This window comes from Xenopus laevis, chromosome 4S (assembly GCF_017654675.1).
Source record: "Xenopus laevis strain J_2021 chromosome 4S, Xenopus_laevis_v10.1, whole genome shotgun sequence".
NCBI classification, from domain to species: Eukaryota; Metazoa; Chordata; class Amphibia; order Anura; family Pipidae; genus Xenopus; species Xenopus laevis.
In genome coordinates, this window is record NC_054378.1 from 35,427,155 (window position 1) to 35,454,927 (window position 27,773).

General features: G+C 38.3%; 1 long non-coding RNA gene and 1 pseudogene across 1 annotated transcript; both read right to left on the reverse strand.

Moving 5' to 3' along the window:
• Positions 1-27,773, reverse strand: part of LOC108714966 — a 595,011-nt pseudogene that overhangs the window by 435,220 nt on the left and 132,018 nt on the right.
• Positions 19,534-24,960, reverse strand: LOC121393221. The gene is made up of 2 exons (XR_005960864.1): positions 24,758-24,960; positions 19,534-21,442 (listed from the first exon to the last, which is right to left on the reverse strand). It is a non-coding gene; the product is annotated as an uncharacterized LOC121393221 (long non-coding RNA).

The window sequence follows — 27,773 nt, forward strand, 5'->3', positions numbered from 1 at the left end:
TTGTGTTAATTTGGTGGATCAGATGCAATTGCACCAGACACTCCGTCTGTGTACATAACAATTTGGGAATTCTGTAAAAATGCATTTTATGGGTATTATGGTGATTGGCCTCACTGTTCACTGCACTTGTTGATGTAAATGAGCCTTAAAGACTCCAAACTCCATCATAATTGTTCTAGCATCAAATACAAATAACTGCAAAGAAAAAACTATTCAAAATGCAAGCTGTCATCTATGTATTTTTTTGTTTTTACTAAAAGCATTGGGAAGAGGGTACAAAGGCAGTATAGGGGGAGTCTGCCATAATACTATTAGAAACAGAAAAATGTGATTGTTCATGCTGCTGTGCCAAAAATATGGGCCTTATTAGGCAACATTAAATCCTGGGATCTGTCCCAAATTCTTGACAGAAGATTAGTTAGATTTGTAATGTCACTGTTACCAAAACCCTGTAGAACAAACCCTTTGTAGTTTTTTTCCATATAAAATACTAAATTGAGAGTGAATAGCCCAAATATTCTGTATACGTTATCAATAAAAGGAAAAAAAAACACATTTTAGCAGTTGTCATCAGCAGACATAGTGGCAGATTAAAGTGATCATTTACAAAGTTTTGACTGTAGTGTTCAAATATGTCCAATGCTCTCTTTTTCTGTAAATGGTGCATAAAGCAAAATGTGCATGTATTTCTCCTGCCAGCATGCAAACAGAGAAACTCCACTGGTACAAAGCACCAGACCTTTCCCTGTAAAATAATCTACAAACCACTGAGACAACATAAGAACGTACATGCAAAGGTGGAAGAACATACAGTAGTTGAATAGAGGGCAAGGGACTAAAAAACAGGTAGTAAATAAGGGTATAGCTATTGGGGAGTTTCAAGTGGAGGCTCTAACTTACATTTTGCACTAGGACCTAACAGGGTAATATAATAAAATGTCCTAAGTTTGCTTAAATCTAGTAACCCTCAACCAATCAGATATTTGTTTCAAACAACTGACCAGTAAATGGAAATTGATTGTTTACTATGGATTGCTAGAAAAGTAGGAAACGCAGGACTATTTTTTACATTCTACTTTTGCTTTCGATACAAGTAAGTCTCATCATCTACTGGTGCCTTCACTACACATCTATATACAGTATACTGATGATCTGATCTATGATCAATACAATTCTATGGCAATTCTGTCTCTATCACAACACACACTGTTTAGTGGCCAGCTATTTGAAACTCAGAACTTTAAGATATAGCCATTGTTTGTGGAAAAGGCCACAATGGCAAATTAACCCACGGCTAAATCCATCCCACTTAAGCACATATATTTTTCCACACCAGCCCAGGAACTTCATCATTAATAGCTGTCCTACATGCATATCCATGAAGGATAAGGTCAATGTCATGCCAAAATTGCTGTGACACACCCACACACACACATTTGATACAGAATATGTTGGTGCTTTGAAAGAATCGGTCGATAATTATGAAAATGAAACAAAGTTTATATGTAATGTGATGGGAGATGTGCACAGAATTCTATATATCCTCCACTTTGGGTTTGGGTAAGTTAAAAGAGACATTTAGAGTTGCTAAACCCATGAAAGTACCTTAAAAAGTCTTAATGATGTTTGAAAATACATCAGATACACGCAGATAATATCAAATTTCAGGAGAAAAAAAAAGCTCCATTAATGTGTAAATCTAATTTTGGTTCATATTTATTGTGCTCCCTGTATAAAATCCTATAAATATAAATGGGGTTTTACCATGCGTATCCATTTCACAAGTCAGTAGGGGTTAGCACGTTGATTGAATGCAGCTAATAAGTCTAGCTGTAAGGATTAATCAATTTGCAAATGCATCATTGAAAGTTATAGATCAGGTAAGAAGTATCTGCTATCCTAAACTTGTTACAGAGCCATTGACCATATCAAGGGGTTTGCATGCATAAATAGAATTCCCATGGGAGAAGGTACACGTACACGCTGAACTCTACATTTAGAATCACAGCTGAAACACTATACAGGCACAAAGGTGCCACACATATATATATATATATATATATATATATATATATATATATATATATGTCCTTTATCGGATTTTGGCAGCAAAAATAGTTGTGCTAAGTATGCACAAGTATGCACAAGGTGAAACAGAACAGAAACAGAAAGAATACTGAAAGGCTGCATGCAGACCGAGAGACTAAAATAAGAGGAGATCAGAAATTAAGAACAATAAACAGTGAAGTAGCACAGTTCATTGTTGTGATTGAACTTCATAGTGGAACCATCTATCATGACCTGAAATCCACAGGAGAATTACAGTATATCACCCATGAGTCTTATATCAGATAACAGAAGGTTTTATACATAAACATAGCCTGGAAAGTAATGGTGAGTTTGCACACAGTAGCCCATCGAGCATCCATGCCAGTCACTGATTATGTATTGTTGCTTGGCAACATGATTATGCATATCATGGCTTTTAAGTTAGCCATTGCCATATCCAGGCGTCTCGGCTTAAACATCACTGAGGGCTCACTTGCAACAGACAAAGAGCAGCACATAATGCATATGTCATTCCGCCCGAATGCATCAGCCATAGTCATACATGAAGGAATTAACCAATTCTATGAGTTGCTAAAGGCAACAAATAGGGGGCTGTACTTAGGCTAGGAACTAGTGATGGGCAAATTTATTCGCCAGGCGCGAATTCACGTCAAATTCCTGCGTTTTGCCGCCGGTGAATAAATTTGCGAAACTGCCACGAAAATTTGCAAAACTGCTTCAAAAATTCGCAGGTGTCAAAAAAAACAGACGCCTGCGTCTGTTTTTAGGATGCTGGCGCAAAAACCGACACCGGCATCCAAAACGAGACACCGGCAGCATTTTGCGAATTCGCCCATCACTACTAGGAACCAAACATATTATATTTTGGCTTCAAAATCAAACAAACTTCCATGAAGTTATATAAAATCAGCACCACACAGATAAACAAGAAACAGTAACAAAGCAGTAGTAGGGGAAAGGAAAAGAAACACAGTTGCAAAGAAAGTAATTGGTAAAATGTATAGTAAAGTGCATCAGGGCATTTTACTAACTGGGCTGACAGCATATGAATACTGAATACAAATGACAAAAGGAAAGCTTGCATAGTATTAACCTATTTAAAAACTTCAACATATAAGATCAAATGTCTAATCCTAATGGTGGTCCTCAAGGACAGACTGTCCAACTATTGAATCCAATAGGATTCCTGTTTTAGCAGCACCAAATGTCTGTCCTCCCACTCTCCTACTTATAGTAGGCTAAAAATCGAAGGCATACATATAAAGGTAAGTATACCAATAAAGGTATGGCACCTATTATCCAGAATGCTCAGGACCTGGGGTATTCCGGATAATGGATCTTTCCGTAATTTGGATCTTTATACCTTAAGACTACTAGAAAATCATGTAAACATTAAATAAACCCAAAAGGCTAGTTTTGCTTCCAATCAGGATTTATTTTATTTTAGTTTGGGTCAAGTACAAGGTACTATTTTATTATTACAGAGAAAAAGGAAATCATATTTAAAACTTTGGATTATTTGGGTAAAATGGAGTCTATGGGATACAGCTTTTCTGTAATTCAGAGCTTTCTGGATAACTGGTTTCCGGATATGGATCCCATACCTGTAGTCAGAAAATGTCTTGCAACAGGCTGCCAATATGATTCCTAAGTGGTTTTGTCCACATATCATAATCCACAAAAGCACAAAATGTAAATCACAACTGTAGATGTACAGAAGTCTAGGGATGTGTAACTCAGGTTTTGCTAACATAAATCTGCAAACAACTACTGTAATAACTTCTGTTGTGATGAAAGCCTTGCTATGCCACATTTATAAACACTAATCTGACCAATCAGTGTTTATTGTAGAAATTATATTTCTACATGGCAAATAATTTACTAATAGATGTAGTAGAGCAATAGAAAACCAACAGACCCAACAGATATGACATGCATGCTGTTGATTCTGTGTAATCGAACCATTAATTGAGGCTTGTTCACAATAATAGCAGTGTTCAAAATAATAGTGTGTTCCAAATAATAGCAGTGTGGAGTTCAATTAGTGAGGAAATGTATTCTGTGGAAAAACAGGTGTCAATTACAGCCCTTAAGAAGGAAGGAAGGCAGCAAATGTTGTGCATGTTGTTATAGTGCATTTCTCTCTGAAAATCTGTGTAACATGGGTCGTTCCAGACATTGCGCAGAAGAACAGCGTACTTTGATTAAAAAGTTGATTGGAGAGGGGGGGGGAAATATATAAAGAAGTGCAGAAAATGATAGGCTGCTCAGCTAAAATGATGTCAAATGCTTTAATATGGCAACCAAAACCTGAAAGATGTGGAAGAAATTGGAAAAACTACCATTTGAATGTATAGAAGAGTAGCCAAAATGGCAAAGACTCAGCCAATGATCAGCTCCAGGAAGATAAAAGAAGATCTAAAGTTACCTGTGAGTACTGTTCCAATTAGAAGACGCCTATGTGAAGCCAAGCTGTCGGCAAAAAGCCTCTGCAAAGTTCCATTGTTGGAAAAAAGATGTGTGTTGAAGATGTCAAGCCACAGTACACTGTGAAGCATTGTGGCGTAAGCATCATAATATGGGGATGTTTCTCATACTATGGTGTTGGGCCTATTTATCACATTCCAGAGATCATGGATCAGTTTCTTATGCTGAAGAGGAAATCAACTTGAAATAGGTGTTTCAACAAGACAATGACCCCAAACACTCCGGTAAATCAGCAACATCTTGGTTCCAGATCAACAATATTGACATAATGTAGTGGCCAGCCCAGTCCCTGGACCTTAATCCAATAGAAAATTTGTGAGGTGACATAAAAAATGCTGTTTCTGAGGAAAAACCAAGAAATGCTGAAGAATTGTAGAATGTAACAGGTGCCAGAAGTTAGTGGACTCCATGTAACACAGATGTGCAGCAGTTCTCAGAAACACTGATTATACAACTAAATACTAGTTCAGTGATTCAAAGGAAAGCAAAATCTTGAAACAGTTTTCAGTTTATACAGTGAATCTTTGATTTTGTAAAGAAGAATGCAGACACTACTATGGATACTTATGATCGCGAAAACTTGTGAATAGGGGGTACCCCAAATGGTTAAGGGGAGTTGTAAACTGGCAGCACAAAGAATGGTATCTTGTTCAGTAGGTTTATTTAAGATTTGAGTTTGATGCCCTTCCTTAAAATCTTTAGGTCAGGGAAATCAATACTAGTGGTATCAAAAGTAAATGTGAGTTTTTAAAGGTAATTCACTGAGCTATATACTGTTGGTATAGAAGTATATGGGTAACTGCTAAAGGTATAACATACTGCTACTTGATCTTTTACATGACTTGGTTGAAGTAGGAAGGTGAAAGCTCACAGCTGTGCCATCCACTTGTTTTCAAACTTAGAGTTGTTCTTGTTGACCAAGTAAATCTATGACAGATTCTGAAGGAAAGGCTTTATCACAGTGCTTCACTACATTTTACTATGCCTAATTCATGGAGAATAAATGAATACAGGTTTAAAGGAGAAGGAAAGCTATGGAGGCATTTTATTGCCAATAGATTAGCTGCAATAGTGCAAGCTAGAATGTTATATGTGTTCTGTAGAATGTTTGACCATACCTGAGTAAAAAGCTCTAGAGGTTCTCTTAGGATAGCAGCTGCAGTAGTAGCTTAGTGTGACATCACTTCCTGCCTGAGTCTCTCCCTGCTCACTTATACTGTACGGGGCAATGAGGTTTAAGCTGAAGACAGGAAGTCTGATACAGAAGCACAATAGTAGACACAAAAGAAGGAAAGAAATGCAGTGTTTCTTTTCAAAGAGGACTCAAAGAGCTAGTGATGGGCGACTTTGTCCCGTTTGGCTTAACCATGAATTACGAGAATTTCCCACAAAATTCGCGAAACGGGCTAAAAAAGTTGACGCTGGCGTCGAAATTTAAAAACTTTGACGCTGACGAATTTTCGATGCAAATTTGTGAATTTATTCGCAAGCGGTGAAACGCAGAAATTCACCACGAATTTGCGTCTGCCAAATAAATTCTACCATCACTACTCAGAGCAGAACTACTTTGAGGGTTTACTGGTATATTTAGGTGGACCATTCTGATAAGGCTTACTTAGTTTTAACCTTTCCTTCTCCTTTGAGAGTTTGGAGGATTAAAATTGCAGGGAACAACACAACTTGGAATTTTTTATACAGTTTTAGTAAACTTTAGTTTCAGCTATAACTTTTGGTAATCAATAAGAAGGTCAAGAGGTTCAGGAGCCTTGCTCCTTTAACAGCTTAAGCATTTCCTGACTGAAATTTAAGATCATGTTTTCTGCCCCTGAGAGATTTCCGTTTGGGTCTGTGTTTTTGTCCCCCATGCCTGGTGAAGCATCTCTCCTTTTCCTTGTTTCCAACATTTGTAAATTTTGGTCAGCCTTGAGTGTATCTGTCCTCTTACTTTCTTCCCTCAGTGCCACCAGTTCCTTCCCCATTTGTTGAGCCAACAATAACATCCGAAGAGCATCATTTAAAAATCCCTCACAATTTTCAACAAAACTCTGTGATGTTGCAACTAACTGTTGGAATATTGCTTATTCTGAAAACACTAGGAATCTATTTTTGCTTGTGGTAGTTGGAAAGGAACACCCAGTGACGTTGCAAATCAATCTCCATTTCCTTTAACTTCAAATGTTCATAAAATATATTAATAGTGTTAACTCACTGACGAATAGACAGTTTGTTAGTAAGATCAAGTGGGTTTCAGTGAACAGGACCGGCAATTTCTCTGAAGGGTTAACATGCCTATGTGCCGACCCTTGTAGGCCTCTGTACTTGTTTTTCTGTACGACCCTGTACTGTCTCTTCTTAGACAACCTTGCATAAGTATCATCATGTACTAAAAACAATATTATCAGCTTGCCTCAGACAAAATATCTTAGCTAATGCCAATGCACATATTTGTCTCTCTTCTCCATCCTGAATGCTATACCTATTACAGACATATACTATGCTAATAACTATGCTGATACGTCACTATATTGGGACGTCTTTACTTATAACCTATATAAGCCTATGTTTGACCTTCAATAAACGGAACTTGTTATCCTGATCCACTCGTTGGTGTTTCTTTGTGCAAGTTCCCCGGATCCGGAATACTAGGCATTGTTGGTCAGACGAAATCCAAAGGTTCCAGTAGCAGTCGGTTTGTTGTCCCCTTCATTCTCCTGTTGCAAATCCAAACTCTCTGGTGGTGTCAATATGATTTTTAAGTTTGCAATGAGTGTTCCTCCAAAGTCCAGCAAGTGAAATGTGCTGTAGTGAGCAAAAAGGCTTAGTATGGCATAAAAACAGTATAGGCCCGGGTGCCTGAGCAAACTAGAAATACTATAATACAAAATATCAAAAATGTCAGCACACTTCAGTACAATTTACTAAAAAAAAGACAAAACTTTTTCTTTAGTACAGGTATGGGACCTGTTACAGATAATGTTCAGGACCTAGGGTTTTCCATATAAGGGATCTTTTCATAATTTGGATCCCCTTTACTTATGTCTACCAAAAAATCATTTCAACTAAACACATTTTAAATCATGAATTAAACCCAATAGAATTTATCTGCCTCCAATAGGAATTAATTATATCTTAGTTGGGATCAAGTACAAGATACTGTTTTTTTATTACAGAGAAAAGGACATTTTTTTATGGGTTTCTGGATAACAGACCCCTACCTGTAATAAAAGTACCCTATCATAACCCTACTGACGTTACTAAGTAAAGAAAAGATAAAGATCATTTGTTATTTAGGTTTTCACTGCTACAACATATTTCATTTAGGATCAGATTGTGGTCTATAACTGATACCTATTTAAATGAAAATGTCCAATTTCCAATCAATGGTTAATCTTTCGTCGGTAAAGATGGATGGGGCAGAGTGGACATGCCCTGTATCTTGCTGCGATTACCATACTCTATAACAATTTTACTGGACCTCTCCAGAATTCTAATGCTGGGTTGCTGAAAAATGGTGGGGTTTGAGCAGAATAGGGAAAGGTCTATGGCCCTCATTTTCACCATGAAATTAAACGAGATTTAGGTATAACTTTCAGGTTATAGTTCTCAATTAAAAAAAGCAGTAGGGCACTTGAACTGAAGAATATGGTAACTTGCTACAGAGTGTACACAGAAATACTTCCTGGAACTATATTTACAGAATATATAGGACATAGTTTTCCTTGAGCTAACAGAGAACATGCTAATAAACAGAATTATTCCACTCTCATTTATTTCCTTCTCAGCTTACTGGAAAGCCAATGGGCACAGACTTTGCTTTTATCATTAATTTAACTTTGTACATTTTAAAAGGCAGAAACAATGGCTGACAAATAATAACTGATGTGAGATTAATAAATGCCACCAATTAAAAGTCTCTCCATTCAAAGATAATTCATGTGATATTTAATCACTTTTTCAGCGAGGCTGAATTTTTGTAATTAATTAGTCCAATGCTGCACATTATTGAGTAACGGCATTTAGGAGAAACAGATGAAATATTGGTAAGCAATGCAGACCACAGTATAAGTATGTGAAGGAGGTCATAGGTTAATCCCTATTGATTTTCTGAGTATGAGTACAGCACCACTGGGAAAGGCTAGTTCTGTTGGCAATCAGCTTGCACAAATATATTATAAATCTTACTGTCCACATCTTCACATACACTTACCTCTTCTGCTGGGGACAGAGAATATAAAAGCAGCTAGCTACAATGTGCATCCTTTATTTAAACAAAGCACATAATCTTGTTACTACCAAAAAAAACACAATATGGGTTAGAGCATACCTACCAACTGTACTGTTTTCTGCAGGACAGTCCTGATTTTGACAGTTCAGCCCACAGTCCTTGAGTTTTAGTAAAAAGTCCAGAGTTTCTCTTTGATCTCCTGCACAGAAAAAGATAAGTTTCTGAAAATTACTTAAAATAAGAGGCTTTTTGGCAGAGAGCCCAGAGCACACAGCACCTGCACTTAGATACATTTGTAACAATTTAATATAAGCAAAGATCCATTGTAGCTATTTAAAATAAACAAATCGTTTGGGGAAACTGAGACTCACAGCTAAAAAAAGGCAAAATTTCACCTTCATTATAAGACCCTAATACTCCCAGAAATGTGTTTAAACATCAAAACCTGCAAAATTTTGAAAAACTTCATGGTAATTATTAGGGGATGTGGCCAAAACATGGGTATGGTCAAAATATTGACATTAATCTTTACTTCAACGATTGAACCTCATTTACTTAACGCTGCCAAACTGTTAATTCCTTTAAAATGGAAACAAAACATAGCTCCCAAATTACGTGAATGGTATTTAAAAGTAGAAGCGTTACATAAATTTGAAGAACTTTCCCTTTTTTTGACAGATTCTCAAGATGCTTATACCATGAAGTGGCTGCGTTGGCTCTCCTTTAAGAAGTCTGATTATTATAAACAGACCTCAATATAAGGAGTGGGCTATTCACCTTCTTTTTTCCCCCTAACCTTGTCCATTCCTTTGTTACCCTCATGTATGAAAATATTTTGACCTATAACTCACACTGAAGATTGTGATTTTGGATTATGTGTGCTTCCCCCTTCCCCCTCCCCCTTTTCTGTAACCCTAATCCCTGTTTTCTCTTGTTTGAAAACTTAATAAAAGTTAATTTGCAAAAAATAAAATAAAATAAAAAATAGACATTACTACATGTGGCAGATCTTTTGGTCATTATTTCCTTTTTTCAAATGTTGTTAGAGAGCTATAATAAGAGAAAATATATCAATCAATACTAATCTAGTAAACACTTAAATGGATAAATAATTGTTGCATATATAACAAGTAGAATATTTTAAGTTGCTGAATTCTGTATGTACAACTAGAAATACATCATTTTAGCAGATAAGGTGCAGCCTTTGACAGTTTGGACATTCTGGTCTAATTCAGGTCTATGTTTTGGTACTAATCACAGCCAAATAACAGTTTAGTGGCAAGCACATCTATTGAAGTTGGATGCAAGTCCCCAGTGTGAGATCCAAAACATCCAGTTGGCGTACAGTTGCAGGATCACAATGACTCCAACACCTATTACTTGCAAGTATCAGAAATCAATATCTGTGAGTGCCATTGTTTCTTTTTAGGACTGCAGTCCAACCAAGGGCAAATTTAACATCTGTGATATAGGCTTTTTTTTGTGTGCATAATGTCATGGGCAAACTATGCAATAAAGAATATATTTGATGGCCAGATTATATTAACATAATGTCATAGAAAATAAATCCCTTGAATGGCCAGATCCAACCAGTGAGCCCTGATCTAGTCTGGGTTTTTTTTTTCATTACTTTAGGCAGCTTGTATGAAAAGGAGACCTTTAGTTAATATGAAAGCTCAACTGCTTACTGGGGGATGATGTTGGAAGAATATGGAAGAATATGGAACATTACACTTTTTCATAACAAGCAGAAAAATGCCGCTGGTGAAAAAGCAGAGAATAGCCAAAACTGCCACATATGTGTGCGGATTGAAAAGTAGGAAATATACCTGTTAATAAGCAAATAGTACACCAGTTCAACAATAAAATGCACAAAACCATTTCTGGCCAAACACCTCCCCTTGCCTTTTTCCAGATAACAGATCGTATTCCTTTATGCCCTGAGAATTTCATTGCAATTATTTATTCTGTGTCTGAACAGATAAAGAACAAAGGCAAGAACATAAAAATTCATATATTTATAATTAGTTCTCAATTTACATTTATACTGTGTACATTTACTTGTACTACTTGCTCTCTTCTTGCTTAAACATAATAAAAGGCATATAACCGCTCAATAAATAAACACAAAGTAAATTTGCACAGCTGTGTTCTTATAAGTGCAGGTATGGGACCTTTATACAGAACGCTCGTGTCCTGATTTTCTGGATAACGGATCTTTCCGTACTTTGAATCTCCATACCTTAAGCAAACTAAAATATCATATAAACATTTAACTCAACAGGAGTATTTTGCTTCCAATAAGGATTAATTATATCTCAGTTGGGATCAATTACAAGATACTGTTTTATTATTACAGTGAAAATGGAAAATCGGAATTATTTGAATAAAATTAAATATATGGGAGATGGCCTTCTGATAATTCAAAGGTTTCTGGGCAATGCCTTTCCACATAACGTATCCTATGCTTATCATATACTAACCATGTTGCGAATCCTGAGCTTGGTCCACCAGTACACCCGATATTTTAAGGAGAAAACCCCTGGCGACTATTTCTACTACACATGCAAAATAGTGTTATAATTGCAGCAAAGGGAATTCTATGTGTTTGTATACAATACATATATACCATCCTTTTCAGAATTGTTGCTGCTATTAAAGTTATCTATAGCATAATAGATAGAGCATAACCCTTAAAAAAGGAAATAAGAACATAACCCCAGAAAATTGGTGTACCCTCATTATACAGCAGTCCCATAATTCTTCATCTGTTAAAGGAAAACTATACCCCCAAAATGAACACTTAAGCAACAGATAGTTCATATCATATTAAGTGGCATATTAAAGAATCTTACCAAACTGGAATATATATTTAAGTAAATCTTGCCCTTTTACATCTCTTGCCTTGAGCCACCATTTCGTGATGGTCTCTGTGCTGTCTCAGAGATCACCTGACCAGAAATACTTCAACTCTAACTGTAACATGAAGAAGTGTGGAAGCAAAAGACACAACTCTGTCTGTTAATTGGCTCATGTGACCTAACATGTATGGTTTGTTGGTATGTTTGTGAGTACAGTGAATCCTATGATCCCAGGGGGCGGCCCTTATTTTTTAAAATGGCAATTTTCTATTTATGATTACCCAATGGCACATACTACTAGAAAAGTATATTATTATGAAAATGGTTTATTTACATGAAGCAGGATTTTACATATGAGCTGTTTTATGCAATATCTTTTTATAGAGACCTACATTGTTTGGGGGGTATAGTTTTCCTTTAAGCCCTACCATATGCATGTGGCCTCGCTCTTGCTATATTAAGTCCCAGTGGGAATCCAGTTTATATTTCTATCCAACACAAAGCATGTTTGCAGTAAGAAGCATATAAAATGAGATAAGTAGTTCAATTTAAAATTGTCATTTAAGGGGATTTAAAAATGCCCAGGAAGATGAATACGCTGTGTTTTACTTTCTACATTAATGAGCAATAAAATGGGAACGGAGACGGTAATAAATACATTTTTTGTAACAGCCTTTTCTAAAAATGCCACAACTTGTGTTTTTCCCTCTATGTACTTGTACACAACCTGGAAATTGATTACACTTTAAACCTCGGCTAATTTGCTTTGCTTTTCAATTTATAGCCACTTCTAACAGTTTCATAACTCAGCTACTATAGGCTATATTTGCGTTGCTATTGATTACGCTCGTATCTCTGGGGTATGTTACTGCTTTTAAATAAATGTTAAGTATTATTAAAGGTGAAGAAGAAAATTGGCATTCATATCTGCACTCCAAACAAATGTAGCATTTGCAGTCAAAAACAGATCATTGTATCGTTTTAAGCTTGTGGTTAAAATCCATCGCTTCTAACAGTGTGCCCATAAGTCAGTCTTACAGCCGAAGTATGCAGGACGATACTGTTTCAGCAGGAAAGAGGATTAAGCTGATTCTATACAATCTGTCTGACCTGGAGAAACCCACTTAAAGGAACATTTAGGAGGTTATTTATCAAGGTCCGAACTTATCTCAATATTGTCTGCTACAAACTCCGATCGAAGCCGCTCGGGTTTTTAACGCTTATTTATTATTACATTTTCCCGAAAATTTGCTTTGCAGTAAAAACTCAGATTTTCACGATTTCTTTGGAGGTTTCACTGCATTTTCACGATTTTTTTGGAGTTTTTACCCGAAACCTCATATTTTTGCCCGAAACCTTTGAAAATTTTAGGGTTTGGCACGAGAACCAGCGCAAATCAATAAAATCATTGGGATTCTCCCATTGACTTATATGCAACCTCGACAAGTCTGAGATGCCGGAATTTCAGATTCTGAGTTTTCCAGCCTTGGGGTATAATAAATTCAATCTTCTAATTCAGGAAAATATAAACATTGTTTAGGATGTTTAGCAGTATTTAGTGCCTAAGTTAAAAGATAATGTAGTTCCATATGAGTGAAGTAATTGGTTTTCATTTTGAAAAAGGACTAGAGCTACAAGTACAATTAATATCTTACAAAATGCAATCACGGCAGCTTCTACAGCAGTAATCCCCAACCAGTAGCTCGCGAGCAACATGTTGCTCACCAACCCCCTTGGATGTTTCTCCCAGTGGCATAAAAGTTGGTGCTTATTTTTGAATTCCTGGCTTGGAGGCAAGTTTTGGTTGCATAAAAAACAGGTGTAATGCCAAACAGAACCTCCTGTAGGCTGCCAGTGTATATAGGGCTTACCAAACAGCCAATCACAGTCCCCATGGACTTTTTCATGCTTGTGTTGCTCTCCAACTCTTTTTTACATTTAAATGTGTCTCACAAATAAAAAAAAAGGTTGGGGTGTTGATTCTGTGTAGTTGTGATAGGATTATCCAATGTGTCATGCAACTCCTAGATACAGGTGTTTCTTGTGCCATTGTAAATGGATAAGTGGAAGAGTTTATATGCCGAAAACTTCCCACACCAGTCAGTTGAACTGAAGAAACTGCTCGGATGAGTAGTGAAACGTCTTCATTGATTACTCAGCAAGTCCAGTTGTTTTTAGATTGACCTATACTAGATATTGATCAGCTAGGTTAACCTGATCAGATCATTGCGTTGGATTATATCCTATGACAATATTGGCCAGGTACATCCATTTATCAAAGACAGTTATTATGACTTTTTAGTATGACTGATTACCTGAAATAAATCCATTCTCAGTCACAAATTAAAAATGGGACAATTTAGCTATATAATTTAGTTATTTTCAACCAATGTGAGCAATTTAGATTAAGTCCATGTTTGGATGCATAACATCAACACTATTCCAAAACTGTTTCCACTTTTCAATTATGTTCCCGTTCCCTTTCTGATACATTTTTGCTAAATCCTTCCACCCATTCATAAGAACGCAATTCTCTATGATTAAAGAAGTTGCAATATAAACGTTAGAGCTCATACTGCATTCCATTAATGGACAATAACTAAGCCTGCTTATATTTACTTTCCTATGCTTCTGGCTGTGTGATCAGAAGAAAAAAAAAAGGACAGATTCTAAAACATAATTTGAATTATATGAAAAATATCCATTTTAATTGACTAATAAACCTTTCAGTATTCTTGCTGCTTATAAACATGAGGCACAACATAGGTTTAAAGAAGCCCAAAAACACATTTACAGTGCTGGCACATTGGTTCATTCCCAAGTACTATATGACTTGCCATCATCTCCTTCCATCCTATGGGCCTTAAGTAATGTGCAGAAAGAAGCAGACTTACAAAAAATATGTCAGTAGTTGCTATCCTAAAACCTAAACTGTTATTTTTAGGCACAAGAAGGAACATGGTTTCACTGCTGTTAAATCACAATGCCTGGCATTGGCTGTTGGAAAGATTTTTTTTATGAATAAGAAATTATACTATAACTATAAATAAACAAGTATGATCATTTTATGCCCATAAATAGATATCATGCTAGAATATTATTCAGATACTGTGGCTATGCACTTTACCTCCCAGGTGACCTCTGTTTATTTAGGGGGAAACTTTTTCCTGATGGAACAGTAAGCTAGCACACTCTTTTGGAGAACATTGGGGAGGGTGTAAGGGTATTTACACTTTTTTTTTTTAAAGCAAAGCCACATATTTATATTTTTCTATTTTAACAAGCATTTTTTATTTCTCCATAATGCTCTAACACCAGCAACAAAGGCATTGTCATCAAAAATATTACGTTCCCTCCCACCCACCCCACAAGGAGAGGTTGGAACAGTTCCTAAAGTGAGCTTTAACCAACTATTTATCTTGCTCTTGCTGATGGCTCTAGCAAGTAAATGGTTTGCATACAATCAGCAGCGTCTGAAAAGACCCTGTTTCACAGCATGCAAATTACATAGCAACACTGTAAAAAGAAAGATTTAATTACAAAAACACAGGCTGTTGAAATTCAATTAAAGGATTTATGCAAAGGTTTGCTGGGATTTTATATTCAGTTACTGCCTATATAATGAGCTTTTCATATTAAAAATCAATAGGTAATCTACAGTGGAAGATCATCCCCTTAAATACATTTTTTAAATCAATTTGAAAAATAGTCCATCAAATGTTGTGACTACCCCTGCTGCTTCGATTAGTTTAAGAGCAATATTTAGATTGTTGGACGTGCCATGGAATATCTGTCTCTGGATTTAGTCTTCAAGTGGTTTATACTCTGTGTGCCCTGGATAATCATACTGATTCAAGAGTGTGTACACTTGATAAATAATTAATTGAATGCCCAAGAAATATAGAGAAACTGGAATTATCTGTTCATTTAGTTCTGGATGGGCAGCAAATTCATTTATGTCTCTAAAGGGAAAATATAAAAAACAGGGAGCAGGTAGATAGAAGGCTCACTTGGGAGTTTTTCTTCAGTTCATTCAGGCTAAAGTGACCTTCCCTGCATCTCAATGCACTATAGACAGAGTGATTGCTGGCATGGATGAGTAGAGGGTCTTTCCAAGAAAAATCAATGCAATAGGATCTATGGCAATAAAGGTCTAGCAAGTATACAAAAACCACTGGAAACAAGGATGGGTAATCCTAAAGTTGCTTATTTTAATAATAACATTTATTTTTCCATATGCCTTTAAAATGCTAACCAAAATTGTACCAAATGAAAGCAAAAAAACATGTTTTATTTATAAGTTGTTTTGGTTTTATTTGCTTAGCTAATTTATCTGTAGGGATGCAATGAATCCACTATTTTGGATTTGGCCGAACCCCCAAATACTTTGCGAAAGATTCGGCCGAATACCGAACCAAATCCTAATTTGCATATGCACATTAGGGGTGGGAAGGGGAAAACATTTTTTACTTCCTTGTTTTGTGACAAAAAGTCACGCGATTTCCCTCCCGCCCCTAATTTGCATATGCAAATTTGGCCGGGCATAAGGATTCGGGCGAATCCGAATCCTGCTGAAAAAGGCTGAATCTTGGCCAAATCCCGAACCTAATCCTGGATCAGTGCATCAGTGCATCCCTATTTATCTTACATTTTTTGTTAACCATACTCAGAAACTATTGAAGAACACTCTTTAATCAAGGCCAGAGTTAAACTATAGGGACCCATGGAGAAAGAGAAAGACTGTGGCCTCCATTTGAGTGGTCATAAAGGTCAATCCTGCAGGAGTCTTTGGCTATTGGTGGGATCATAAGGTTGAGAAAGATGAAAGTTGGACATCCTTGATGTATAAACTGAAAACAAACATTTTCTTTCTACCCCCCCCCCACTGCACTAAAATGATTGGTTGTAGTTAAGAAGTTGGGGGCGCCCCAGTTAGGACTTTCTTGTACAAGCTTCACAGAGAACTTTGATTTGAAATTGAACTAAAAAACATGGTAAACCTTTCTGTTAACTGAGTTGTGCAATAAGTCTCCAGGCAGTGACAGGATAATGCCATAGACATAATCTGGTGTTGATACATTGCGCTGTGAAATATTTTTCACCATTTTCTATAGATAGAGACTTGGCAGAGATCCCGGCAGTGTTTAGTTTCAATGTTTTCTACTATGCAAGCACATTTTCTGAGATATTGGGATTGACATTTCAAAATTAAAAGTTTCCACAAGTACTATTAAAAAAACTGGAAGGGATGATTTATGATTGCAGGACACAAGTATAGGTGGAGGCGTTTGGCTCACATACTCAGGTTATCAAAACCTCTTCTGTTTCAGTGGTTGTGTATAATATTAGCTAAGCCTGAAAGCTGCAGGTCCATGAGGCTTCGAGCCACCCACCATGTGCTCTGGAAGACGAAGGCCTACTCAATCCAGATGTTTATATAAGCACATTTTGCTATACAGCTAGGAATACATTAATCTGATAGTTGCAATATGAACTTTGCTGAGTTACAAATGTGTTCCCCTGCACAGCAGAACATTGTGGGTGGCAATTGAAAGCAACAGCTGTACACTAAAGCTTCCAAATGACAGGACTTAGCTGTAACACTGTTTCTGCAGCACATACATTGTACTTGTGGGTCTACTGCTAATGATCCCAGGTAGATCAACAAAATTATTTCTATATTCAAGAAAATTAAAAACAAAACTTTTTGGGGGAAAAAAGGCCAGAATTCAGTTTGTTAGTTTTACTGCATGGGCTTTATGTTACTGTAAATAAGAACAGAAATTTGAATTTATGGGGTAAGAAAGCAAAATGGTGTTGAGTTATTTTTCTTTTTTTTTTTCTGACTAATACTGTGTTCAAATAGCCCGTATGTAAAGTAGCGAAGTAGCAGTAGGGATATTTAATTCCAACTCTCCCATTCCCAAAACAAAAGGATTACTGTTACTGGCTGGAAAAAAAGAGGATGTCATAAGGGCTTACTTACTAAGGCAAGTTGCCAACAAAATCCAATCAGGTCTGTTGGTTGCTATTTGCAACTGCACTTGGGCAATTTAGCTCCTATGTCTGTAAATCTTCTACAGCCTAAATATTAAAGCCAAGTGCAGACATTTAGGGGTAGATTTTTCAAAGGTTTCAAATTTATCATTTACTGGCCCTTTAAGAATTCAAATTTGCCACCCTAAACTTGGCAAATTGCTGTTTTAGCCTATGGGGGACATCATGGAATCAATGTGGAGTTGTTCGCAGCCTTCCAGAAAATTGTTGGGTTTTTTTCGGAAGAGAGAAAACTCGAATCAAATTCAACTCAAATTAGATTTTAATTTGATTCAAGTTTGCAGGTCGATCCCATTCACCCGAGTTCGGTGAATTAAATTTTTTTTAAAAAAAATTTGATTGAGCGTTTTTATTCAAATTTCGAGTTCATGGGAGTTTATGGGAGTTTTTACAAAATCCCATGAACTCTGCCCCTTAGTTTTTTCCCCAATTTTAAAATATGGTGGTAGGAATAAATGCAGGTGCAAAAATTTTTTTTATCACCATTGCCAACTCATTAACCAGCAACAAGCATGTATTGATATAGTGCAGTTTGAATAATGACAGCAAATATATAATTGGTTGCTTTTGGGTATGCATGCAGTTATCAGTTTAATGGATGCATTATTTGATCTTATCCCTCCCAGCAAGTCAGTAGCCAACAGTTAAATAGACCAATGCTAAAAATTGCCTAGGAATGCATAGAGCATTGGCCTCTTTTGTATGGGTACAGACACCCCAGCAACAATGAGAACATTTAACACCTACATTGCCATGTCATGGAACACATGGATCACACACACAACATGGCAAACACATTTTTTTAAAAACACTGACAGGCCCAACGAATATATATTTCAAAGATAAATAAAGATAAACAAGCAGAAAAAACTGTACTTAATGGTATCGCTGGAAAGTGTTCCCCAAGTGCCTAAAAAATTGTTTAATAGCAAAAAAAAAAAAACCTTTTATTTTCCTGTTTCCCACGCTACACATTTATACATTGCAAAATGTGCCTGCTAATTATAGAATCCATTTCATTATGTTATCTGGAGAAAAACATTCCATTTCTGTGTCTCTCGCAGGATATCAGTAAATAAAGCGGTGCAAGAAAAACTTTATTTTAATTTTCTTTGAAGCAGGAGCAGAGAGAAAGGAACTCAGAGAAACGGTTTCTGTTAATGAAGACATTATCCACTGTTTTCAAAGCAGCAGTCTTTTTGAAGTCCATAAACAGTAAAATAGAACAATGAAATTTGTGTCTTTCATCTCTTCACAGTCGAACGTCTTAACATTTTGTTTTAATCTACTCGATATATGAAATTACCTGCAAACTACAGTCGTTTTCACGGGATTTTCATAATTTATTAAAATACGGATTTCATTAGCCAAGATTGGTGGCCTCCCCTGCTGCAAAGTTCTTACCCAGTGCCTTCAGTGGCAACATGTACAGGGACAAAGACAGAATTCATGTCGAGATCAAAGACCTTAATGTACATAGATTTGGAATGCATGCATTATTAATGGCTTGGGCAAATATATAGGTTGAACAGGCCAATAATATGATCAAACAATGACAATAACATGATCAAACAATCAAAACCAAGCTGACTTTTCCTTTTTTTTTTCATTTAGCTATCACGGCTTTGTGAGCCATTTATTTTTACTATTTGTATGAAATCGGGTTATGCGTCTGTGTGCTGCAAGGCAGAGAAGCATATGGAGATGGATGTAATTTCATTATTTTTTTCTAGGGTCTTTGCCAAGTGAAACTAGGCTAAGGATCCCCCTACCCCCTTCCGTTGTGCTTACCACCAACCTGAATAAAAACCTGAATAACGACACGGAGACTTCTTAAGGTGGCAAAATCTGTGGAGGTCACGTATTTTATTAACAAAGTTATATATATATGTGCCAAGGACTAGGTACACCCTGACCACCAGCTGCGGCTCCTATAATCGCCAAGAACGTGGGCCTGGTGCCCACACCGTACCAAACAGTTATTTTAGAGAGCAGGGATCATGGGGCAGAGCGCCCGCTGTTGACCAACCAGTAGCCCATCCCCCTGCTCCCTATCATGTGCAATAATGGCGCTAACCCAGCCTCTCGCATGACACAGACAAGACCGTGCAGTCAAAGTCTGCTCCACACTCGCGACTTTCCGAGGGTAGGCCTGCACTTCACTGAAAAAACCATCCATCTTCCTGGAGCCGCACTGATGCCTTGTCACTGAAAACGCAGCTGTGTCAGGGTGGTACCTATTGACCTACACAGATAATGGTGCCCCAGAGGAAGGCAAAAAACTCAGGTGCTTTTTTGGCCAATTAGCAGCCTGATGAAAAATTCCTTCCTGACCCCATAAGGGCGATCGGTTGCTAGAAACCCTGGAGCACCGTCTTTTCGTATCTTCTTGCTCTTTACCTGGGATGGGAGGGTGGGAGAAAGAAAAAACAGGTTATGTTTTACTGGCCTCCTGCTCCTCCTTAAAAGCCCCTTCCTGGCTTACCTGCCCCCTGGCTCCGCCCTTCAGCCCGCCCCCTTTTTTCCCGCCGAAAAGGGGGCCCTATTGTTGTAACTCCCTGTGAGAGAGAGTGGGGGCTGACAGCCGATACTCACAATACACATCTAGCGGGGGAGGGGGCCTAGCCTAAACTCATCTCGACCCTATGTGGGCCTCGTTCCTCCTAGGCTAAGGATCCCCCTACCCCCTTCCGTTGTGCTTACCACCAACCTGAATAAAAACCTGAATAACGACACGGAGACTTCTTAAGGTGGCAAAATCTGTGGAGGTCACGTATTTTATTAACAAAGTTATATATATATGTGCCAAGGACTAGGTACACCCTGACCACCAGCTGCGGCTCCTATAATCGCCAAGAACGTGGGCCTGGTGCCCACACCGTACCAAACAGTTATTTTAGAGAGCAGGGATCATGGGGCAGAGCGCCCGCTGTTGACCAACCAGTAGCCCATCCCCCTGCTCCCTATCATGTGCAATAATGGCGCTAACCCAGCCTCTCGCATGACACAGACAAGACCGTGCAGTCAAAGTCTGCTCCACACTCGCGACTTTCCGAGGGTAGGCCTGCACTTCACTGAAAAAACCATCCATCTTCCTGGAGCCGCACTGATGCCACCCAATGGAAAAGAAGGGAAGGGTGCCACCTATCCTTTTCCATGGCCCACCTAGACCTCCTGCGACCTCCACCATTCTTCTATATAATTCCTGAAGTTTGCCCAGAACAAATCCAAACCTTCCTCTGTCAAATGTACTTTATCCTTTCTAAAAAGCTGTGTTTGTCGGTACCTTATATTGTCATGTCTAATTACCCCGTTACCTGAGGAACACATGATCTTGTGCATGGCCCGGTTTACTTTTTTCCTGGCTCTTTCAATGCCCTGGGGGGAACTGCTCCTCGCCATTCTCCTCTCTGTATGATGTCTGACCAAGCCACTCCCCCTATCTTGTTGCTGGACATTAAATCCTCCAAGTCCTTTCTCATGCTTTCTATCAACGCTGGGGTTTTGATTGACGTAAGGTCATTTCCCCCAGCATGTACTATCACCAGGTTTATGAACTTGAACTTCTGTATTGAACTATACAACCGGCCTCTCATTTGTTCCCACTTCATGCCTCTCCACCCCTGCCATGTAATCTTCATGTGTTCCTCCGGTAACCCCAACTGCTTGCCTGCTGCATGCTGTCTTGCCCAAAAAATAAAGGAGTGGCCTATGATCAAAATGTTGCAGGTAGCTTTTCCCCCTGCAGCAACAAACCAAAGAAAAAAGGGGGGGGGGGTAGGTTAAAAATTGTAGGATTACTACTGTGTTACATTTATGGGGCGTATGTATTTTTTGTATGCTTTTGATTTCCACCTCCCAATTCCTTTTATCCTATCCTCTGTTTCTCCCCTCATTGCTGCTTCTGTTGCTGCCCCTATCCTGAATGAATGTGATCCAAATTTTTTAGGATCCCATCCTTTCGCAATGACTGCCTTTTTGAGCACTTGCCTAAATTGAAATGCTGACATGGGGGATAAGTCCCTGTGAATTAACAAAAGGTGCCCCCCTGCTGGGCGCATCCCTATGTAATCCTGCAAGGCCTTGACCGGGCATGTTATTCTCGAAGTTTTTTCTATACTGAACCATCTGCCCTTACCCAACTGATCTGTTTTTGATCTACTGATGTAAACTAACAACTTCCTGTCCTGTAATAAAACCTGGCTATACATTAAACCTTTATCTGTTACCTTCTTGGATGGGGGGACCAATTCGCTTATCCTAAATGCTCCTCCGAAAGCCAGAGCGAAGGCTGCTCTAAACAAAATACATTCAAATTGGTCTGAACACACCTCCTCAAGAGAGTTCAGAATCATTTTTAGTCTGCATTCAATTATGGGTTCTCGCTTATCGACCCTGGGGCCTTCAACTCTTGCCCATCCCTTCATTATTTTCCTAACTAATGGATCATGTGTGATATCTGCTCTACCCTTTACTATGGAAAAATGAGAAATTGCGGCTAATGCGTTGCTGGCTCCTGCTCTTGACTTTCCTTCTCTGTACAGGACCATTAAAAATGACACCAAATCCTTAGTGCCTTGATTGCTCTTACCGCTTCTGCAGAATATCTGCCATCTCTTCCAGGCCCTTTTGTAGCTGGAAAGAGTCTTTTCGGATACTGCCCTTTCACACAATTCTTTAAGAGGGGGTCACGAGCTGCCATAAATTTTTAGGGCATGCGTAAGCTGATTTTTCCGCATATGGAGCGCACTTAAAGAGAATATCCCACTTTTCTCTAGACAAGGCATCTGCTATAGTGTTTTCTACCCCTGGTACATGTTGGGCTCTGAACGATATATTAAACCTCATACAAATCAGAACCAGATGTCTTAGTAGTCCAATTACTGGGGTTGAGTCTGATGACAGGTTATTCACTGCGTGGACCACTCCCATGTTATCAGAAAAGAACTTAATTGCCCTATCCTTCAAATCTTCTGCCCAAAGCTCCAATGCTACCAAGATTGGGAATAACTCCAACAATGTCAAATTCTTTGTCAGACCTTTGTCATGCCATGCTTGCGGCCACCTGGCCGCACACCATTTCCCTGCCAAGTAAGCTCCAAAGCCAACGCTTCCGGCTGCATCTGTGAAAAAGCTCTACCTCTTGATTAATTTGTGTTTCTGCTAACCATAACCTGACACCATTGAATTTAGATAAGAAACAGTTCCATATTTTCAAATCTGCTTTCATTTCCTTTGTGACCCTTATTTTATGAAATGGTTTATTAACCCCTGATGTGGATTTTTCCAATCTCCTGTTAAAAATGCGACCCATTGGTATTATCCTGCATGCGAAATTCAATAGACCTAGGGCTTGTTGCATTTCCCTCAGTGATACTTTATTCGCTGCTTCCAATCTCCTAACTGCTTGCCTAGTTTTTACTACCTTTTCTTTTGGTAATCTACACATTTTGGCCCCTGTATCAATCTCAATACCCAAAAAGGTCAATTTTGTGGTTGGTTCTACTGTTTTGTCAACGGCCACTGGCACTCCTAATTCCTTCAACATATGCAGAAATATTGCTAATGTGTCCTGACAGATTGCAGAGTGTCTGGGGCCTATGATCAGGAAATCATCCAAATAGTGAGCTATAGCTTTGTTGCCTGATCTTTTATATAACTGCCAATGCAAATAGGTGCTGAAAGTCTCAAAAAATGAACAAGAGATTGCGCAGCCCATGGGTAGACATAAAATGCTCCCTGAAAATGACAACCTGTCAATCTAAAGCTTTCTGGATGTAAGGGTAACAACCTAAATGCAGATTCGATGTCTACCTTTGCCAACAATGCCCCTTTTCCTTGACTCCTAACTATTTCCAATGCTTCATCGAAAGACTGATATTGTACTTTACACTGTTCCTCGTCTAAAGCATCATTCACCGATTCTCCATCTGGATATGAAAGGTGCTGTATCATTCTAAATTTTCCTGACTCCTTTTTTTGGGACTATACCTAAAGGTGACACTACTAGCCCCTCAATAGGCAAGTCCTCAAATGGTCCTGCCATTCTCCCTGCTTTTATTTCTTTTTCAATTTTGTGCTTCAAAACTTCGGTATGTCGACTAGCTGATTTCAAATTTTTAAAAACTTTGCTGGGTGGGGGAGGGTGTAAAACTGGGATCCTAAAACCTTCCAAAAAACCTTTTGTTAAAAATTTTGCGGCTTCCTTGTCTGGGTAACTTGCCAACTCTTTACTTAGCCTGGCTGTCTGTATTGGCGTTTCCGCTCTTCTGGTAAGCTGTTCGAAAAGGCTGCCTGTTTATCTGACCTTCTTTCTTTTTATTACATTCAGATACCGCATGAGAAGATCCGCAAGCCAAACAAGAATGCTTAAACCTGCACGCATAGCCCCTAGTACACCTTTTCTCGTTGTACGCAAAACAGATGTTTCTGGGCTTAAAAGCATATGACCCTTTATTGCCATTGCCAGCTGAACCATTATCTTTTGAAACCAATCTCGTCCACAAATCTATATCCTTTTGTCCAAAAGACAAGACCTTGCTACTCAATATCTTCTTCCTAAAAGCCCTGTTGTAATCCGACCATGAAGAGCCTTTATAAAACAAATATGTATCGACTATTGTGTCTATGTACTTTATAATATTCAAACATTGTTCTGGTTTTTTCTCTAAGTATACGCTTGCAAAAACCAAGAATCCCTTCAACCAATCGAAAATTGTTTTTCCCTTTTTTCCTTTCTCTTCGGTTTTCACCCCGTCCTCCTTTGCCTGAACAGCTTCCCTAGTCAACTCATAGATATCCACAAATTTTCCAGCCTCAATATTTTTCCTAGTTTTCCTCGGCAAGTGATCTGCTGTTTCTGTCAATGCGCATGCGTAAGTATCTGCTGCTCCAACTAGCACCATTGATTGACTACTTTCTTTTGTTTTTCCTAAACCTTTTTCTTTCCCTTTTCCTCTAAAGAATTTTTTCATTAATGATAATATCTTTCCTCCCTCAGTCTCACTATCTGACCCCTCAAAATCAGATTCTGAATCAAAAGAAATATTCAACTCACCCATAGTAGTCTTCCGTGTAGGCACCTTGGTCCTGTCGCCGTTCTGTGAAGACTGCCCTTCTGTACTGGATGAAGCCCTCTCCCTTCCTTCCTGCCGTCTTGAAGGTCCTACTTCCTCCTCTCCCTTCTGCTCTCTCTCCTTTCTCCATTGGATCCAACTCTCCTCCTCCTCTCGGTTTCTCCTTCCGGTGCGATGAAAGAAAAAACAGGTTATGTTTTACTGGCCTCCTGCTCCTCCTTAAAAGCCCCTTCCTGGCTTACCTGCCCCCTGGCTCCGCCCTTCAGCCCGCCCCCTTTTTTCCCGCCGAAAAGGGGGCCCTATTGTTGTAACTCCCTGTGAGAGAGAGTGGGGGCTGACAGCCGATACTCACAATACACATCTAGCGGGGGAGGGGGCCTAGCCTAAACTCATCTCGACCCTATGTGGGCCTCGTTCCTCCAAAGCTTGTTATACATTTAGATTTGTAATTTAAATTAAGCATACTGATTAAAAGAGGGAATTACACAGCCAATAACTAGAAAGCTAAATGTATTTGATTGACTGGCATTCCTGCAATTTTATTCATTCATACAACACGTCTATAGCACATTCAATGGCAGCTACAGCCCCCCAAAATAAGAATAAAAATGATGTGCATGTACCAAACTGGACACAGAAAAGCTTTCTTTTCTTTTTTTTTAGTTGTCTTTTAAAGTAAATATGGATACCTTATTCAGTCTGTGTAAAGCACATGATGCCAATTAGGAATGTATCTTTTACCTACAGAATTTACTTAGTACATGTATGGGATCCGTTATCCAGAAAGTCCCGAATTACAGAAAGGCTGTCTCCCATAGACTTCATTATAATCAAATAATCTAAATTTTTAAATGATTTCCTTTTTCTCTTTAATAATAAAACAGTAGCTTGTACTTGATCCCAACGAAGATATAATTAATCCTTATTGGAAGCAAAACCAGCCTCTTGGGTTTATTTAATGTTTACATGATTTTCTAGTAGTCTTAAAGTATGAAGATCCAAATTACAGAAAGACCCGTTATCCGGAAAGCCCCAGGTCCCAAGCATTCTGGATAATAGGTCCCATACCTGAACTACAAAAAAGCATATAAAAATTGTAAAGGCTGTGTGTAAAAATCAGACTAAAAAGCTGTATGTTTAGAGTTTACCCAAAACTTCACATATAGGGGCCAATTTACTAAAGAATGAAGTGGCTAACAATGGCGAAAATTTGCGTGATGTCATTTCTGCACTTCGCCGATGCGAATCGTAATTACGGTAGCGAAGGAGATAGACTCTGGCGCAACTTTGCACTCTAACGCCAGGCGAATTTTCGCTCTGACGAAAGAGCGTTACTACGCAAATTCACTGTTTTTGATTTTACTGAACGTTACCTCTATCGCCGGACTTGCCTTCGCCACCTTAGAGCAGGCGAAGTGCAATAGAGTATATAGGACTTGGTCCAAAAAAAGTTGAAATTTTTTCTAAGTCCCAAAAAACGCTGGAGTCTTTTCCTTTTTACAGGGTGATAGGCTGAAAAAGATCGAAAAATTTTTTGGGGTACCCTCCTTCCCCCCTACATTTGATAACATATGGCACCTAAACTATACTGTGGGCACATCTGTAGGGCAATATAACAACTTTATATAATATTATTAAGGTTCCCTGGCCTTGTGTAGTGTAATGTGCTGCAGCATATACGGCCATTGTACTTTAACTGCACGCCGTATGCGAATTAGCCAACGCTAGCGTAACTTCGAACTGCTGGTCGTATTGTCGCTAGCACAACTTTGCAAGCGTTCGGTACCCGGTGCGCAACTTCGGATCTTCGTGAATTAGCATTGTCCAGGCGAATTTACACCTGGTGAAGTGTTGCGATGTGCGCAAAGCCAGCGCTGGTAAATTTTCGCCCGTTAGTGAATTTCCCCCATAGGGTTGAAGAACTAAAAGATGGATCTAGCCATTGCTCACAATGAACTCATTTGCACAGGTGATGCATACACACTTTCAGAGAGCCAGCATGCAACTGGGGACCAGAATTTGCTTCAAATCTTCCATAATCTGAACTCAATGTCATTTTTATAGAACATTCCAAGGCCAGTGGGTTATTTACTCATTCTCTATCTATACAGTTTTGCACCCCACTCATCCCTATCTCATCATATATGATGTAGAAAAGTGCAATCTTTTCAGTATCTTCTTATTCATAGAGGCATTTTCAAAAGGTCAAAGGAGTTTAAGTATTAATCTGTTAGCACAAAAGTGTCAAGATAATGTTTTATGGCAACACTTTCTAGGCTGATTGTACGTTTGACATTGTCTTTTAGAATTCTTATGTATGCATAGGAAGGCAACCAAGTATACTTTGCCAGGTTCTGACTAGCTGCTTATTGATTCAGATGTGCTCTGATCCACATCAGCTCATATACAATAAGCCATTTCCAACGTTTCCCTGTGCAATGAGCTATGGACTAAAGGCTTAGATTTTAGTTCTATTGTAGACCTTGTAATGAAATGGTAGATCGGTAGACAATAATACAATAATGAGATGGTGCTAGGACACAAGTGTCAATACTAGAAAATTACATGGGCGGCTCATTCACTTAGACTGTGAAATTATGCCTTCAGTACAGATTATCTTTCCCATAACTGTAAATTACAATGAAAAATGTTGAAAGTACAAAAAGAAACTGTAAGAAGTATAGTTGTCGGTGACAGCAGTTATTAACCCCTTTCCAAAAATGAATACACACATGCATGCAAATTTGGCTACCATGGCTATTGTTTAGCAGAATGCTCATTTATTAAAGCCTAATTTCTTTTTGAATGTATTTACTGTATGTTATGATGGAAATCTAAGGAGATCGACATTAGATAGAGAGGTCAAGACAGAGTGAGTTAGGCAGAGTATTTTTCAGATAGGAGAATAACAGGAGTTATTAATAAATGCCTTCAAAGGAAATGTCCAAAGCAGGTGTTTTTCATTTTTTTTTTCCAAGACCTTCGTTGAGGTTGAAA